Consider the following 20,191-nt stretch of genomic DNA (forward strand, 5'->3'; position numbering starts at 1 on the left):
GCAAAATAGCACCTAACGATTGTCTTAATTTCTTCTTCATTGATGGTGAATTCACCCCTTTAATTCTTGATACTAGTAATTTGGTTTTCTTCTTTTCCTTTTTAAAAGTAAACTTAATCAATGGTTTATCTATCTTATTGAGGTTTTTTCCCCATGAAACCAGCTTCTAGTTTTGTTAGGTCAAAGGTTTTTATTTACTTTTAATTTTACTAGTCTCTCCTTTGATCTTCAGGATTTCTAATTTGATGTTTAATTGGGGATTTTCAACATGTTCTTTTACTAGTTTTTTTTTTCATTTTAGTTGCACACCAATTCATTGATCTGCTTTTCCTCTATCTTATAGATGTAAACAATTACAGATATAAACTTTCTCCTATGTACTGTTTTGGCTGCATATTATAAATTTTTGCATGTTGTCTTATTGTTTTCATTTTCTTTAATGAAATTATAGATTATTCCTGTGATTTGTTCTTTGACCCACTTGTTTTTTAGGATTTGATTATTTAATTTCTAATTAATTGTTAACCTTTCTATTGTCCATTAATGAATGTAATTTTTAGGGCATTATGATCTGAAAAGAATGTGTTTACTATTTCTGCTTTTCCGCATTTGGTTGTGAAGTTTTTATTCCTAACACATGGTTGATTTTTGTGTAGGTGCCATGTACTGCTGAGAGAAAAGGAATATTCATTTCTATTCCCATTGTTTTTTCCAGAGATCTATCTAATCTACCTTTTCCAGAATTTTTTTTCACCTCCTTAACTTCTTTCATGTTTTTTTTTTTTTTAATTTGTTTGCTTCTAGATTTATCTAGCTCTGAGAGGGGAAAGTTGAGGTCACCCACTTCATATAGTTTTATTATCTATTTACATCTGCTACTTATTCAACTTCTTCAAAAATTTAAATGCAATGCCATTTGGTGCATATGTTATTCATTGTTTATGTACCTTTCAACTAGAAAAAGTTTCCTTCTTTATTGCTTTTAATTAAGTCTATTTTTGTTTTTGATTTGTCTGGGATCATGATTGTTACCCCTGCTTTCTTTACTTTAGTCAAAGCATAATAAATTATGTTCCAACTCCTTTGCTTTACCTGGTGTATTTTTCTGCTTCTAATGTGGTTCTTGTAAACATATTGTAAGATTCTGTTTTTTAATTCATTCTGCTATCTGCTTCTGTTTTGTGGGTGAGTTCATCTCATTCATATTTATAGTTATAATAACCAACTGTGTGTTTCCCCTCATGGAATATTTTGCCTGTTTATCCCCCCTATCCCATTACCCTTCACCCTTTCCTTCCTCACAAGTGTTTTACTTCTGATCATCACTTTCACCAATATGCCCTCCTTTTTATCAATCCTCCTTCCATGTTCCTCCTTCTTTTATCCCAGTCCCTTTTTACTTCTTTATAGGATAAGATAGATTTCTATATCCAACTGAATATGTATGCTATTTCTCCTCTGATCCAATTTTGATGAGAATAAGGATAAAGCTTTGACCACCCTGCCCCCCTCTATCATCCCCTCCATTATAATAACTCTTTCATGACTCTTTTATTTTGAATAATTTACCCCATGCAATCTCCTCCCCCCTTCTTCTTCCAGCACATTTTTGCTTACCCCTTTGTTTTGTTTTTTGTGTATCATCCCATCAAAGTCACCTTATGTTCACACCCTCTGTATACATTTCCTTCTTCTAATTGTTCTTATAGCAATAAAGTTAAGAGTTACAGATATCTTGCATATAGAAATATAAAGTTTAACTATCAAATTTCTTATGTTTTCTATTTCTTGTTTCTTTTCTTTTTTACCTTTTTATGTCTTGAGTCTTGTATCTGAAGGTCGAACTTTTTATTCAGCTCTGGTCTTTTAATTAGAAATGCCTGAAAGTCCTCTATTTAATGAAAAATGTCCATTCTCCCCTCTCCTCCCCCCCCCCACCAAAAAAAAGATTATATTCAATTTTGCTAGGTAGGTGATATTGTTATTGTTATCCTAACTCCTTTACCTTCTGCCATATCATATTCCAAGCCCTCTGGTTCTTTAATATGGAAGCTACCAAATTCTGTGTAATCCTGACTGTAGTTCTACCATATCTGAACTGTTTCTTTCTGGCTACTTGCAATACTTCTTAATCAGTGAGTTATGGAATTTGGTTATGATGTTTCTGGGTTTTCATTTTGGGATCTTCTTCAGGCAGTGATCAGTAGATTCTTTCAATTTCTATTTTGTCCTCTGGTTCTAACATATCAGGGAAGTTTGATAATTTCTTGAAAGATGCTGTCCAGCTTTGTTTTGTTTTTGATCATGGCTTTCAGGGTAGTCCAATAATTCTTATATTATCTCACCTGGAACTATTTTCTAGGTCAGTTGTTTTTCCAATGAGAAATTTCACTTTTTAAAAAGCTTTTTTGGTTTTATCATATTTTGATGTCTCATAGAGTAATTAGTTTCCACTTGTTCAATTCTAATTTTTAAGGATTTATTTTCTTCAGTAAGCTTTTATACTTCCTTTTCCATTTGGCCAATTCTTTTTTTATGGAGTTATTTTCCTTGGTAGTTTTTAAAAAAAATTTTTCCCATGCTATTGATTCTTTTTTGATTCTCTTGTATTATTCTATTCTTTTTCCAATGTTTCTTCTACTTCTCTAATTTGGTTTTAAAAATCCTTTTAAAGCTTTTTCAGGAATTCTTTTAGGCCCTGAGACCAAATTACATTTTTCTTTGAGGTTTACATGTAGTCATATTGATGGCATTGTGTTAAGCTTATGCCTTGATCCTCCCTATCACCATAGTAACTTTCTGTAGTCAAGCTTTTTTTTTTCTTTTTTTTTTTTTTGGTAATCCTTTCTGTAATCATTTTCCTGACTTTTTTTGTGACTTGATTTTTTTATGTGAGAGTTGGGTTCTGGTCCTGAACTGTCTGAAGCTTTTGTGCTGGAACTCTGGGTATTTCTACTGGCTTTCACTGGGCTTTGGGGATTAGCTGCTTGCTTTCTCTGGAGGGTAGCTTTCCTTTTGGTTTGTATGGGCTGTGGGGTTGGGTTGGGGATGGTTTCTCTGTTGGCCTCTCCCAGGTGTGGTGTTAAGTGGCCGGTCTGCTGCAGGGGTGGCAGGGTCTTTCTGCTTCAAGTCCCAGGGGTGGAGTCTCACCAGCCCCCGGGCAGGGCTTCACTGATGGTCAGTAGTGAAGTCAAGGTCTAGCTGGTGGCGGGGTCACTGAGGTGGGACCTTGATGTATGGCAAAGACTGCTCACTTTCCTAGGGTGCTGCTGGTTTGCAGGAGTGCAGGGCCTTCCTGGTGGGTTGCCCCAGACTTGAAGCCTTGCTACTGGCCCCCTGCTCTGAGGCTGGCTGCTCTTGGATCTTGTTCCTCTCTTACCCCAATGAAAGCACTTTCCTGCCATGCTGGCAAACTGTTTCCTTGCTCCTAGATCAATTCTGAGGTGGTTTTCTAGTTGCTTGGAGGGGAATTTCTAAGGGCTTCACAGGGTTCCTTCCTCACTCTACCTTTTTGCTACTGGAAGTCTCAGAACAAGTATTTTGTTTACTTTACTAGACTTTACTCCTAGTTTTAGTTATGCAATCATAACCAAGCTATCTATTAGAACCACAAACTTGAATTTTTCATGCACACAACACACAATACCTCTGTGGGGCTACTTGCCTCACAGGCACATAGCAAACAGTAATGGAGACTATGTCTGGCAGAACCCACTAGTGAAAAGATCCTCACTAAAAGACATCTGTATTTTTGTAGTATCAGAAGCATGAGTTGTCCCTCTGTGAAAGTCCCCTGGACTCCATATGGGCTTCTCCATATATGTCCCTTACAGGTGTCCACTCTTCCTATAGCTAATGAATATATTTAAGGGAAAGTGTGGCCCAGATTTATGGAGGAAATTATTTGTTGCTACTTTTCTTTATGCCAATTCATTAAATGCCTTTGCTTTGAACTTATTGTTTCCTCTAGATAATTACTGTAGTTTAATACACTGGTGGTCTTAACTAATGGAAACCAGTAGATTATCTTGAAGGGTTGGGGGCAGTCTTCCTTGGTGGAGAAGTTATAGGTGTTGTAGAGGCAACCACAGTGGCATAATCATGATGGCTGCTAGCACAGGTTCTTAGATATGCTTTACTAGGAAAGATAGCTGTTTAAGGGATCAACAATCTTTTTTAATTACATCCACTAGTTCAGGGGAAAAGTCAGCACCCTGAACTTCAGAGAAAATACAAACAGAGAAATAAAGACCAACAGATAGGGTTTTAACTGCCTAAATCAAAGCAATATTGCTATCTAATACACTTTACATATATCCCTGGATTGAGAGAGCCTTTGCATCTGAGTGGTTGGGGAGCTCTGAACACAAAGCCACTCCGAATCTCAAACAGGGAATTTAAAGAGCCTTCTCATAAATGAGCCCCAAAGCAAAACACCAACTCGGAGTATACATATCTATCTATCTATCTATCTATCTATCTATCTATCTATCTATCTATCTATCTATCTATCTATCTATCTATCTGTCTGAAGGCATTGAGACTCAGAGCCTAATTAGAAATTAGCAAAAGGTGTGAAAGTCTCCCTACAAGCAAACCTCCCCTAAGAAAGGTTCCTTTAATAAGCTCCATGTGAGGCTTATTAATATGCAGGGAAGATCTTAAGTCCCATTAACATTACAGGTATCCTCCGGATATATAGAAGGAAGTCATAAAAGGAATCTCTTTGGGTGGGAAAGAGAATTTGTTCCATTTTTTAAAGATATGTTGAATCTGAGATGGTAGAATAATTAAGTAGAAATCTTCAGTGGACATTTGGAGGTTAAGTAGCAAATGAGACAAAATAAGCAATAAAAGCTGAGTAATATTTCCCAATTTGTAAAGTGAGGGGGTTTGAAAGTGCTATCTGTGATCTAACTTCAACGAGTCAGAGTGATACAGTGGAAAGAGTTTTGGAGTCAAAAGATAATTGGTTCAAATGTCAGCTCTGATATCTACTGACTTTTGGCAAGTCAAGTATCCTTCGGGACCTCAGTTTCCTCATTGGTAAAATAAAAGTTTCTATAAAATGGCGCCTCCAGCCCTTTCCAGTTCCAGAACTATGATCCATTGATCACAGTGTTATAAAAACCAAGGAAATCATTTTAAGGAACGAATAATTGAAGTGAACAGAGAGGTAGAGAAGGTTTTGGACAAGAAAAAAAATGAAAACTCTGGAGAAGCAGTTTCAGTAGTGATGGGGAGTGAAATTCACATGACAAGGGTGTCAAGGACTGAGTTCGGGAAGGAAGATAGAATGGAGGTAATCTTGAAAGTCATTTGTTTCAAGACATAACTGTGAAAGGAAGAGAATTAAGATGGCAGTTAGAAGAGACAGTAAAGTCAAATCAATTTTTTCCCCCAAGGCATATTTCAAGGCACAGGGGAAGGAGCTAGTGGAAAAGAGAGGGGTGAACGGAAGGACCAAGATCCCCAAGATATGTAAGGTGGAAAATTTTAAAATTATAAATGCAAAAATTATTTTTAGGAAAGAGGGGAGGGGCAGGTAGGTGGCACAGTGAATAGAGCACCGGCCCTGGAGTCAGGAGGACCTGAGTTCAAATGTAGCCTCAGACACTTAACACTTACTAGCTGTGTGACCTTGGGCAAGTCACTTAGCCCCACTGCCCTGCACTCCCCGATCCAAAAAAAAAAGGAAAGAAAGAAAGGAAGGAAGGAAGGAAGGAAGGAAGGAAGGAAGGAAGAAAGAAAGAAAGAAAGAAAGAAAGAAAGAAAGAAAGAAAGAAAGAAAGAAAGAAAGAAAGAAAGAAAGAAAGAAAGAAAGAAAGAAAGAAAGAAAGAAAGAAAGAGGGGAAACTTGAAACTGGGAAACACACATTCTGTGTTCCTCTTTCAACTAGTCTAGATCTGGAGGAGAAATTTCAGTGAGGGTCCTTTCATCATTATCCTTTGAGATAAGATTTTCATCATCTTCCTTTGAGATAAGATAAACAGAAGAAAGGATGAATGTAGAAACAAGTGTTTTGAGGTTTAGAGGCTATAAACTGAGAAAGCTCAGGTTAGATGGGTATAATCTCAATAAAGCTGGAGGTATGGGGGCACTTCAGGAGACTGGAGGAGGTTTAGAATGCTCATTGTTAGGAGACTGCATGGAATTAGAAAGAGATTAACAGAGGGATTACAAAGCAGCAGTGAGGACCTATTTCAAGTGCCTGGAACATAATATGTATTTAATAAATGCTTGTTGGTTGACTTATTGACAATTAGGAATGAAGGCTTCGGTGGGCCAATTCTGAATGAAATTTTCTCCAAGAATTCTTTGTAGGATGGGGGAAGGGATAGAAAAATTAAACAATGCTAAAACTAAAAGGGCAGAACTGTTTGATGAGTGAGGAATGAGATGGAATGGGACATCGTGTACAAATAAGTCATGGTACCATATACATTTCCTTGTCATATAAAATTGTTTTATGAAAGATTAGTGTCTTATATCTTTTAATCAGCAAACCATTCTCTTCCTGGGAGCCAGATTCCCTTCAATGCCAACAAACATAAATCACTCCTGTACTATATCACCACTTCCAGGTTCTTCCACAAATTTCCAAAGAGCAATTATATGTATTTCAAATGCTTAAATCAAAAATTTCCCCTTGGAAGAGATGAACAAAAATAAAGCCTTTACAATCCTCTTTGTGAATCAATAGGCCCCTCATCCCTTAGTTTGCAAGCACTTCTTTATCTCAAATCCTGATTGCTTTCTATGTGAATACGGATCCCCTCTTAAAGCTTTACTAGACAGATCTACAAATGGAGCATCCTCTGTCCCACCTCCTACAGGAAGCCTTCCCCAACCCTCTTAATTCCAGTGCCTTCCTTCTGTTGACTATTTCCTATTTATACTAAATATAGCTTGCTTAGTGTGTATATATCACATGTGTGTGTATGTATGTGTGTGTGTGTGGCTTGCTTATTGTCTCCACTAGATTGTCAGCTTCTTCATAGCAGGAACTGTCTTTTGCCTCTTTTCTATCTTCAGGTTTAGCACAGCACCTGGTACTTTAATAAATATTTATTGAATTAAATAGAATTGAAAGATAAGCTCTGGGGAGAAGACTCAGAATGAGGCTGTATCATCAAATATTTTAGTAGTGGTTAATTTTATGAAAGCAAACAGATGTAGTTCTCATCACACAGGATACATTAAGGTAAATGGCAGAGAATGTGCTAGTTTTTTTCTAATTAAAATTTAAAATAAAAAAACCTGGTGATTTAGAAAGAGTATTACTTTTGGAATCTGAGGATTTGGGTTCAAATTCTGACTCTATCACTTATTCCTAGTGACCTTGGGCAGAACATGTATCCTCTCTGGGTCTCAGGTTCCTCATCTTTAAATAAGGGAGCTGAACTAGATGACTTCTAAGGTCCTTTCCAAGTCTAAATCAATTATCCTGAGAGAATTTAAGCCTATGACTTCTAAGTTCTCTTCTAAATCCACGATGCTATAAAAGAATGGAAGAAAATGGGTAAAAGTAATAATGAAGGAATGACAAGCTGTCATTTTCAGTTCAATTCAACAAATCTTTATTTAGCACCAACTATTTTCAAGGCACTCTGCTAATCCTGAACTAGTTAGACAAAGAAATAAAATAAACCCTGCCCTTAAGACATGTACTTTCTTCTGTGGGATCACAAATTATACAGAAGTTTATAAATGCAAAGCATATATAAAATAACTTTAAGAAAGAGACAGAACACTAACAACTAGGGGTGGGGTTGAGTGGGGAGAGATCAGGAAAGGACTTGGGTAGGAAATGAGTTCTGACCTGTGCTTTGAATAGACTAGGGATTCTACTAGGTCCTGGAGAGAGAATGCATAGAGAGAACACACTTGGGAGGATTAACTGAAGAAAGGTATCCAATTCACTAATTAGCATAAAATTACACTAAGTAATGAATTTGCTAATAATTGTTCCAAATTACAAACACTTTCCTAAACTTAACCTCTAATGAACTATGCCCTGATTTTAAAATTTACAAGCCACAGAACAAGAAACTTAAATTGGTTCTCTAAATCCAGGGCTTTACCTTCAGAAAGGGTTACTTCAAGCCAATCAAGATGAGGGTTGACCATTCTAAGTTAAAATCCAAAAGTTGTCCAAGAAAAGGAAATTAAAGAAAAATTTAAAAGGAAATTAAAGAAACTTAATTGTCTATTTTGGAATTTCACAGGATTCATTTCTATCATGTGTCTTATTCTTCCTTATAATGCAGTTGGCACAGAATCAGTTCTCCACCTTCACTCCCATCCTGCCCCATTGTTATTTGTCCACCTCTGAATATTCTCTAGTCTGCTAATGTCCTTGCCAAATTATGGTGACCAAAATGGAACATAATACTCCAGATGTAGTTTTACCAGGGTAGAGAACATTGAGATTATTCTGTACTTATTCCCAGAATCTATGTCACTTCACTCTTAATGCTGCCCAAGAATTCATTAGATGTTTTGGTTGTTGCTGGCTCATTTCAACCGTGTCTGACTCTTCATAGCCCCATTTGGAGTTTTCTTGGCAAAGATACTGGAGTGGTTTGCCATGTCCTTCTCCAGCATATTTTACAGATGAGGAAACTGACACAAACAGGGTTAAGTGACTTGCTCAGGGACACAAAGGTAGGAAATGTCTGAGGCTGGATTCGAACTCAGGAAGATGAGTATTCCCGACTGCAGAACTGGTGATCTATCCTCTAGCTGCCTTTAGATTTTTTGGTCTGTCACATTATACATTCATGGACTCATACTGAAATTGCTGTCCAGGGAAAACACTAGTATCTGTTTTTTCCCCAAAAAATGCCTTCCAGCCATGTTTCCCCCCATTTTGGACTTGTGAGTTGTTTTTTTTTAACCTAACAATAAGACTTTATATTTATCTCCATTAAATATCATCTTACTAGATTCAGTGCAATTTTCGAGCCTGTCACTATCATCTAATGTTATCCCTTCCAGACTTAATAAATTTAATAAATTCATCATCCATGTTTTTATGGAAGACATTTATTAATATGTTAAACAGTATTGGCCAGATATAGGTTCCTAGATCACTCCACTGAAAGTGTACTTCCAAGTTGACTTGGAGTCATCAATGACTCTTCTCTGAGTTGGGCCATTCAAAGAGTTGCAAAAACATCTATTTGTATTGTTGGCCAAGCTCTACCTCTCCATAATATACTTTTTAAAATGTCTTACTAAAATCTGGGTAAATGGTCTCTACAGCATTCATCTTATTTACCAGTTTGGTAATCCTGTCAAAAAAGGAAATGAAGTTACTCTGGCATGACCTGCCATGTTGGCTCTTTGCAGTCACCACTTCCTTTTCCAGATATTCAGTAACCACCGTTAATCACACATTCTAGAATTTTCTAAGAATTAAAATCAGGTTCACTGGCCTATGGTTTTCAGACCCTATTCTCTCCTCTCTTTTTTTGGAAAATCATGAAAACATTTCTCTTTCTTCAGGCCTACAGGACCTCTCCCACTTCAAACATCACTAACTAGGTCTTATAGGGATAGTGGAGGCTCCCTTTCTTTTTCTCCCTCACCCCACATAGCCAAATACTTGCTGAACTCTACTGTCTCTATATCCACATTACATCTCACTTCTGTTCCCTTCTGGTTATTTAGAAAGCTTGATACAGGCCCTCATCATCTCTTTCCTAGACAACTGCAAAAGCCTCTTAATCGATTTACTTGACTTAAGTCTCTTTCCTACTCCAGTCCATATTCTATACAGCTTCCAAAGTGATTTTCTTTAAGCACAGAATCTAACCAAGTCACTCCTATACTCAATACACTTTAGTGGTTCCCTAATCTCCTGTTTACCCTTTGGGAAGGGAGGGGGTAAGGGGAGATTGTAAATCTTTATTCAAATTAAATTGGGTTTCTAATTTTCAGGATGACATGACAAATACCAGTTGTGTTCATTAGAATACATTTCAGTTGGGAAAAATAATTAAGCTATAGCTTTTAAAGCTCTTTATAATCTGGTCCCAAACTCCATTTCCAGACTCATTATACTGTTCATCATTCCCCTTCCTGTACTCTATTGTTCAGAAAAACTGGCCTTGGTTTTTTTTTTTATATGAGATACTACTACAACCGTCTCTGTGCCTTTAAACTGTCTTCAGTGTCAAGAAGGGACTCCCTTATCCCTTCCTCCTTCCTAAATCCCTTATTTTCTTTAAGATTCAACTCAAGCTCAACTTACATATAATCACTTCTGACCCCAAAGCTGCCAGGGCTCTCCCTCCCTAAACCACCTCATATTATTATTGTACACCTTTGTATATATACACATTGCCTCTTCTAATCAAATATAAGCTCCTTCAGGACAGGAACAGATCCATTTTTGTCTTTTTGTATGCCCATGCACCAAGCATGTTCCTGGCACATACTAAGTGTTTATTAACTTTGTTGATTCATTTATCAATTATGTGACCTTGAGCAAGTCATACAATGATCTTGGCCCTGAATTGCCTCATCTGTATAATGAGGGGGTTTGAATCGGGTCTCCTCCACCTTTAGATCTAGGATCCTACTATCTCTATGGTTCCAGACAGCTCTAAATATAACTTCAGGTTCTATTTTCTAAAATTTTTGTTTTCCTATATATTTCTCTACATCTCAAAATATGGAAACTACATCAAAGCTATACATGGTACCTCCCCAGGACTCTGATCAACCTACAAATAGTAGGTGGATTAACTTATTATTTCATGTAACACATGCTTATCAGGTCCTTCCTGTGGGTAAACCAGTGTTCCAGGTAATAGATCAATTAACAGTATTTATAGGCTTACTTATACAGAGGGATCTAGCCCATGCTTAACACAAGGGCAGGGGGCTAAAATTATGGTCACAAAAGACAAAATATTTTCCTTTTCCTTTCAAGAAATGTATAGTCCAGTTGGAGAAATAGCATATATACATGAAATTATATTAAGGCTAATACAAATGAAAATTTAAAAAAGCAAACTAAGCCTATGTATCTTGAGAACATGCTGAATAGAGAAACAATATAGTATAGTTAGTAAGAGAAGGCTTCCTGGAATACATAAATTTGTAGCTGAATCTTGAAAAAGACACTGGCTATGAATTGCCAGAAAGAAGCTGGGAAAGAGAATTCCAAATAGGAAGGATGGTAAATGGAACATATTCCTGTTAGTACATATAAATTTTATTTTGGAATTTTAAGTGGGATATTAATGACTCATGCTGTTAGTAGCCCAGTGATTTCATCTGTCAGAGTCATATTTCATTTCTTAAAGCAGTAGTACAATCACATTATATTCCACCTTCTTTTTGACTGACCATTTCTTTAATGGGTCAAGGTCACTATGAATTATATTTCTATCTTCTAAGAGGTTACAGCTAAATTCAGCTAGTATTTCTCTTCAGACAATGATCAAGCTTGAATAGTTTGTTATTTGAAAACAACTGAATAAATATTCGAAAGGATTACACTCCAACTAGTGATACCCCACTAAATATTTTCATCTAAGACTGACCCCTTTATATGGATCTCACTATTCCCTGTGAATGAATTTCAAATCAGCATGTATCTCACCTTCCTGGACTGTTGATTAGACTATATATATATTGGAATAAAATAACCTTGTTATTTTTCAGTGTTACCTAGCATTTCAAAAGAAGAGAAGGAAACATCTTTAATAAGGATTGGAAGGTTTAACTAGCCCATAAGGAAGAACTGAAGCAAGATAAGTGATTTTTTTGGGTGTTCCAAAGAAAATAATATTCTTTTATTTTTCCTTTGTCTGTAAAACTTAAAGAGATTTAAATTTTTAAAAATATTCTATAAAATTGTAATGTTAATTTTGGGCTAAATTTCAAAGTTGTATATGGAGAATTAAGGGGTAGGGTGGTTCTTGCCAGCAAGGTAGACTTCACCTTGGCATACGACGTAGGTTTAAGCCAAAGCTTTGAAACTTCCTAGCTTGTGACCTTCCGCAAGATGCAGCTATGAGGCTCAGTTTTCTCTTCTGTAAATGCTTTTTTTTTTTTTAAATATTTGCACTACCTGTTTCAGAGCCCTGATCTGTAAAGGCTTTATAAAACTCCAAAGATTATATAAATGCTATTTTTATTACTTCACTTGATGCAGTAGATGAATTCCTGAAAAATTGTAAATTGAATTATATTTTAAGTAACTGTGATATAGAGAACAGAAAGTTGGTTTTAGAGCCAAGCAGATATGAATTCAAACTCTGCTTCTGATACCTACTTCCTATGTGACCATGAGTAGATCCCTTATCCTCTAAGTGACTCTAAGCAAATTTTGAAACCTCTTAATTTCAGAGAAGATGCCAACCTGCATCAGCAGAGGGAATTTCTTCATCCAAGAGTATGTGATAACAATGAAATCACAGGTCTAGTCTCTGTCCCTTAAATGGAGCTACTTAAATGTTGGGAGCTAGCTACTTAAAGGATTCCTAGAATAATTTCAAAGTGAATATTAAAAAGGTGAATAATTAACTCAATTTTCATATTAATTACTAAAAGTAAGCCTCAAGTCCATGCATAGTACCTCTTCTAAACATACACAAATTATTTGGATTTATGTGGTGATAAAGTGAATGCCTCCAATACAGTCCAATACCTCATCATTTGACTTTACTTTGGTCAGCCTTGTTATCTTAAAGTCATCTGTTAAAAAGATCTCAAATGTACTTGATAATCAGGGTGGTGTTCCATGTGATGGGACTTCTTGTCCATGTTTTACTATAATTGCATCCCCCCTCCTTTGGAGGGAGGGGGAGGTTCATTCAGTTTATTGAGAAGGCAAGATATCCTGTAGATATCTTGACACTGCAGGGGGTCCAAGGGTTCACAGGCTATCACTTATCCATCCTTTGTTTAGTGCCCAACTATAAAGGATAAACACACCTTCTCTCTCTGTAATGAAGATTAAAAAAAAATTATAGTAATAAGAAGTCAGCCTCAAGCAAGAAACCAGAAAAAAAGTATATTATGTTTTCATGTTCAGTACTTTAATAACATTTAATATAGCACAGTATTAAGGAATTAAAGAATGATAAGGGACCTAATGATCATTTGGCCTAATCTCCACAAGAAATAATCCCTTATCTAGAGGAGTTAAAACAGTCCCACAAAACTCAGGGGTGGGTCCTAACCAGATAAAAAGGTAATTGGGAACTGTTTAACAAAATAAATAATAATATAATAAAACATAGATGTTAAGTCTATGATTTCCTAAGTTAATATGTTGCCCTCAAGGATCTCTGTTCGAGGTTGACATCATTGCCTATGTGTACACCAGCCTTTGTTTGAAGATGATCAATGTAGGGAGAACCCACTACCTAATAAAGCACCTTATTCCACTTATAGTTTGGAATGGTAATGAAGCTTTTCTTTAGTCAAAATTTGTCTCTTAGCAACATCCAGCCATTGTTGTTCTTTCTTACCTCTGGGGCTAAGTAAACCAAGTCTAATCCCTATTTTTTATTGTTATTTTCAGTTGTGTTCATCTAATGCTACATGACTGCATTGGGGTTTTCTTGGCAAAGATACTGGAGTGATTTGTGATTTCCTTCTATAGCTCATTTTACAGATGAGGAAACTGAGGCAAATGGGGTAAGGGACTTACCCTGGGTCACACAGCTAGTAAGGGTCTGAAGCCAGATGTGATTTTAGGAATTTGAAACTTCCTGACTCCAGGCCTGGTGCTCTGTCCACTGTATCACCCAGCTGTCCCCAATCCCTATTAGAGTCTCTGAAATACTTGCAGACAGTAATCACGTTCATCTATATACAGTCTTCCCTTGCCCATACTAAATGTCCCCAGTTCTTTCAATATTGGGCCTTTCACTGTTGTGGGATTTTTCTTTTGGAAATGTTCCAGCTTGCCAATATCTTCCCTAAAATGTGGAAAGCAGAACTGAACATAATAATCCAGATATTGCTCAAAACAGGTAGAGTACACCTTATTTCTCTTCCTTCTGCCTCTGTTAAAATAGTCCAAAATGGCATCTTTCTTGGATGATATTTCATACTGTTAACTATATAGAACTTGTAGTCCACTAAAACCTCTTGATCTTTTTTTAGATGAATTTTGATGCCTTGTACAGGTACATACAGATTTTTCTGAACCCATGTATATAATGTTATACTTACCCATATTAATTTTTGCTTTATACCATAATTTGATATCTGGTAGTACAAGTACTCCTTCCCGTTTTAATTTCTCCTGATATTCTGAACTTTTTGTTATTCCATGTGAATTTTCTTGATTTTTTCCCCTTCTTTCCACATGCTAAGCATGATTTACTCAAAATTGGATATACTGAGGATTCCTGTATCCTGTGGTATTATATTCCATTACAATAGCCAATTCCCCATTCAAGGCATCAAAATTTAAGTGCCTTTTGAAGCATCTCCCAAAGACTTCTATTATAGCTTCATATGAAATGAAGCTATATTTACATTTCAACAAAGCTATTTCTGTCTCCCACCATTTTGGTCTGATATTAAATCTCCCTTATTTTTTTATTTTTAAAGGGGAAAACTAATTAGTCTTCTATCACAATTTTGACACAGGATACTGAATCAGTTCCTTAAATGTTAGTGTGAATTAAAACCAACATTGTGCCTCTCCCTTATTATAATGTCAACTACAATTTCAGACATTTCTAATTATGGGATGGGAAAAATGCTCCTTGGAAAAGGATAATAGGTATCAGAGAAGGGAAATGTTTTGGAGGGCAGATTATTTTTTGGAATACCTCAAATCATACTGTTTGGACCACCTATTTGTGTCTGACCTGGCATGATTTTTTCTCATATTCTTAAGAAGCATTAGATAATTGAAAGAGCTGGACTTGATGATTTGTAAGATTCCTTTTAGCTTTAAAGTAATGATACTGAGATACAGAGAAAGGCATCTTCTTCAGCTTTCCTAGAGAGAGGAAATGATTGCAATTATTGGACTACAGGAAATAGAAATAATAGCTGGGAACTCCAATCTACCCTCACCCCATTTGAACAGGGTTGTCAGGCTAAAAAGGTTGGGATATTTTATCCTAACTTATTTGAGAAGATTTATTTAAGCGTTTGAAATTCTGCATTTTAAGACTTGGGTCCAACTTTTTCTTTATTGCTTTTGTCTTACAGGACCCAGAAGACATACAAAAGATTGAGCAAGAAGATGACAGCCCATTGTTTCTCAATGGAATACATTTTTTCAATGTTTCAATTTTAAAATGATAATAATAATGATCTGAATAAGTGAACCAAACAAGTAATTTCTTTTAAATGATTGGGTAGGTATTGACTTAACCAACTTGCCCTGGAAATATCATTTATGCAATGGTTATCCACATTTGTGATCTACATCTAGCACAATAAATACATTTAGAAAATGTCTAAAGATTTAATTAGCAGTGCTAAAACACGCATCCTTTGAAATGAAAAAAATACTATTGAGTTGTCTTTCAGTTATGTCTGACTCTTTGTGACCCCTTTAGGGGTTTTCTTGGCAAAGATATTGGAGTTGTTTGCCACTGCCTTATCCAGTTTATTTTACAGATGGGGAAACTGAGGCAAACAGGATTAAGTGACTTGCCCAGGGTCACACAGCTATTGTCTTCAGCCAGACAGGAACTCAGGTCTTCTTGATTCTAGGTCCAGTGCTCTATCCCCTGTTCCACCTAGCTGCCCAGAAGAAAATATTGCAATTTTCCAATATCCCCAGTGACAGTTTTGAAACCATATGAATTTCTAAAACCTGAACCAAAAAATCAGAGTTTACCCAAGCTCTTCTAAAGGGATGCTAAAGGCCTTGAAATATGAAACTACTAAGAAAAAAATTAAAAGAAAAGGAAAAAAATACCAACAATGTCCTTGGTACCTTTCACTAATGCTGATGGTTTTCTCCCCTTTGTAATTTGTACTTACTGGGCAATCAAACAATACCGGCTGGTTTCATTTTTGGTAGTTTGTTTCCAGAACATAAGAGTTAGATGTCCTTTCTTTCAAAATTGTTGTTTACATACATACTAAAAATTGTAGAAATTTTTTTAATAATGTCCACTAATTTCAGTATTTCAAAAGGCTCATTATTTCCTTACTGTGGGCACTCATTTTACTGATAGAAATCATATCCTCTTTACATATTATTAGATAGTTTTTCTAAATTGATGTGGAGACCTAATTTGACTGTGTTTATGATCCAAAGACCCAGCCTAGGTAAGCAGGGTGAGGCTCATGATCAGAAGCTTGGTCTTGAGGTAATGAATGTTCTATGAAGTAGCTCATAATTGCTCTTATCTAGATCATGTCATAGCTAAAGGGTTAGAGGCATTTGTAACATAACAAACAAAAATCTACTAAACATAATAGGGCTGTTTCTTTATTATCTTGACCCTTTTATATCTAGAATACACCTTAAGTATGTTAGCAGGGAAATTTAGAGTTAGAAAGCCAGGAAATATGTAATGCTACTCTAATTTTTGTTCATGAAGATGAAACTAGTTTCCCAAATAGATGTGGTTACCAAAGAATAAGGTATTTCACTGACCAGGTGACAGAGCCCTCTGGCCTTTCTGGGGTGGATCAAAACCTCCTAGAAGCTATGACTAAATGGTATGTTGCTAGCTAAAGAGACTAGTGAGGGACAGAAAGTCAATTAATGAGGTACCAGAAGCAAGAGGTTGGTTAAATAGAGTAAAAAGAACAAAATACCAACAGATGGGGGTGGAAGAGTTAGTAAAAAGATACAGTGTCTTGAATAGCATATCCCTAATCAATGTTTGCTGAAATGAAATGATCAGAAGAGAGGGTCAATAATAGATGCACAATGAGATTCAAGGGATGAGCAGGAAAACATGGTCTTGAAGTCAGGTTAGAGTTAAACAAACAAACAAAAAAGCTACCAACAATAAAGCAGACATCCAAGTAGATTTCAACTTGAAAAAAAAATTTAAATACAATTTGTGACTATGAGTGTAAAAAGCCTTTCCACATCCTTTTGAACCCCGGTATGTGGTGGCAATCTTGCCAGCTTAGCTTTTCTGAGTTTCATCTGTGGACAGCTCCCCGCCACCACAAGGATTTCACACATGGTAGGTCTACATATTATATATTCTGGTATACCCCCCTGATTCCATGGAAACCTAACCAGACAAAACAATGTCACAGTAGTTAAATTTTGTAGGAAAAAAAAAATGCTACAAATGGAAATAAGTCAAATGGAGTCACAGCAAGGTTTTATGGGAATTTGGTTATTATATATTAAAGATGTTAGGACAAACCTATTCAGGATGTACATTATGTTTCAAGCACACAGAAGAGAGATCCTGAAAGAAATGTCTAAGAATTGTTTTGTACAAAGAAAACTGTTATAATTTGTAGAAGGGCTCCCTTGACTGAACCTTTCAGAGTTAGTGCTTCAAGACTTCAGAAACACCAGGAATCGTCTCAGTATATAACTAAAATAACTGATTTACATTCTGGTTAGTTAGGTGACATTCTAATGATCTGAAACTCTCATTAAAAGAGACGAAGAAGAGTTGATACAAGAGGAAAAAAAGGTTTTCACAGTGTTCGGGTGGTCTCCTGTTATCACATAACTTGTGTGTGTAGTTAGGGATCTGAGTTCCAGTGTTCCAACTTAGGGATGACCCTTCATTCCCAGGCCTGGGAATGCAAGAGCAGCTGCATGCTTAACCACTAGAGGGAGAAAGTGTGCCTCCTACGACCCCAGAGCCAATGAATCAAAATAATACAATAGACAGCCTTTCAAGGGAACTAAATCAAGCATGAAGCAGCCAGGGGCCAGGACCCCACTAACATGGCAGCTCTGGGAAATTTTGGATGAATTCTTAGGACTTCAAGATAGATCCAACGTTACCATGGAATTAATGGCTTAAACTAATCTTATATATGTACTGAATTGTCTTGTCTGATCTCTCTTTTCTTCCCAAGATATTTTACATATATTTCAATATGGGAACAGTTGGGAAACGGGATTATTTTGTAGAAAAAGTAAAGGAGTTAGACTGCAAGGAAAGCTTACTGACTTTTAAGAGTTCTAGAAGCCTAGATTTTTAAAAAAAACCAAATATAGAACAGCCTTCTTTGCATACCTGCATATTATTCAGAGGAATTGCTTCCTGTTTTTCTGGAGGGTAGTTCAAGTATGGTCCAATGGAATAGATTAGATGAATTGCCAAGGGTCCTCATTCTACCTTTCATAATATGATTCTCAGTTAACTTGTTTTTATGTAGGTTATAGCAGAAAAGTACTAAAATCTGTCTTACCACCGTAAAACTGAGAGGAACTATTTCCTTACAACCATGGCAATTTAAAATCATACACAAAGCTGTTGAACTCCTAAACTCAAATTATTTGCGTTTCTAATGGAAATCATTTTGTCTTTACTATGGTGTTGGACACAACATATACATAAGGGTGATGTTTTCCTTCATAAATACAGCATCTAATGCTCAGGAAGTTAAGTCAACTCCCAAAGCTTTAATAACTTCAGAATTTATACACATATTTGGGAACCCCTTTACAAAATCAACCTCAGTGGCATACTATTAACATGGGGGGGGGGAAGGAATCCAAGGCAAAGTACAACTATTAAAATTGCTATGCTACAAATAATTCACATATTTCTTTTCATTATATTGTCTCATTCCTTAGCATAGAAAATTAAACTTTTCTGGAATTTTTGACACAGCCTGGTATTCCTACTCCCTCAACATTGATTTTCTTCACAATCTGTGATAAGGCTTCTCAGAAGTACTGCTTGGCAGGACTGATAATTTCTTCTGTTCTAAAATCTAAGACTACATTGTACAGTATTTTCCGTTCCTTTCAATTTCCTTCTTCCTTTAATTATACAATGATTACATCCCCTCTGTTTACAAATGTGGTCTGGAAAAAGACTAAATGCTACTATTTGTAGAAAGCACATTTTGCTCTTGTGATTCAAAGTTCTCACCAAAGAAACAGGCTTTTCCTTAACATATTCCTTGGAGAATATGGGGTTTGTAGTTGTCAACGAACAGAACTCTTCTATCACAACTTTCTCTGATGTTGTTGTTGTTCACAACTGTAAATGCAAACAAACACTATACTTCGCAGGTGAAAGACTTTGAAAAAGTAGTAATTAGGCTAAATTTCAGACCAAAGTCTTTCCTGATGCTATTTTTGTTGGCAATTATAAACTTACTTGTGTCCCAAGGTTTGAGTTTTTGTTTTCTAAAATTTGAAGGAATTTTATTTTCCCAATAACCTCAAGAGATAAGACTACCGAAAAAACATACATGTTAATACCTCTGAACATACACTACAATGTACTAAACGTTTGTAAGCATCCCGACTGAGAACCGGAGGCTGGCCTTTGGGTCAGGAAGACCACAATACTGGTTACTTGACCATAGGCAAGACATTTAAGCTCTCAGTGCCCCTGGGCAACTCTCTGAGACACTAAAGTTACCGATAAATTGCTATTATGCTTCCGGTGGAGGGAGTTCCCACGATGAAAGTTCCCCAATCTAATGAAATTACCGGGGACAAAATGAGACATAAAAAGATTCCATACAAAGTGTCTAATTTCGCACAGACGTACACTACACACACAAATGTACGTTCTTGGCAAAACACTGATTTTCAAAAACGTATACGTACAGCATATTAAGTAACTGGAAGGTCTTTAAAAAAAATCCTTAAGTTGTTATCACTAGTCTACCATGTTCCTATCAGTTCCTTAAGTGAAAAAAATAATTTTAAAAAATCCTTGTGTTAACCGACTCACAAATCCGAGTTTAAAAAGCAACTTCACAGGCGGCAGAAAAGAACCTCACATCCCTTAAATGCTTCTTTCTCTGTCGGAGGAGGACTCGAGCCTCTAAGTTTGGGGGTGGGGTGGAGTGGGCGGAGTGACCACTCGTACTTTAAGACCTGGCTGGCCGCGTTCCCCCTCCCAAGCAAGCCAGGGTAGAAATCGGGGCGTTCGGGGGGTAGTGCGAGGTGAGGGGGCAGGGACGGGGGAGTGCTTTTGGTGGGTGAAGTCCTGATTGAGCTCCATCAACTAGAATAGTGTGTGTGCGTGTGTGTGTGAGTGTGTGTGTTACAGAGCAGCAGAAGCAGCAGCA

The sequence above is a fragment of the Petaurus breviceps genome, unplaced genomic scaffold (genome assembly GCF_028583685.1).
Source record: "Petaurus breviceps papuanus isolate PSGF00001 unplaced genomic scaffold, PetGlider_PUasm1.0 90903, whole genome shotgun sequence".
Taxonomy (NCBI): domain Eukaryota; kingdom Metazoa; phylum Chordata; class Mammalia; order Diprotodontia; family Petauridae; genus Petaurus; species Petaurus breviceps.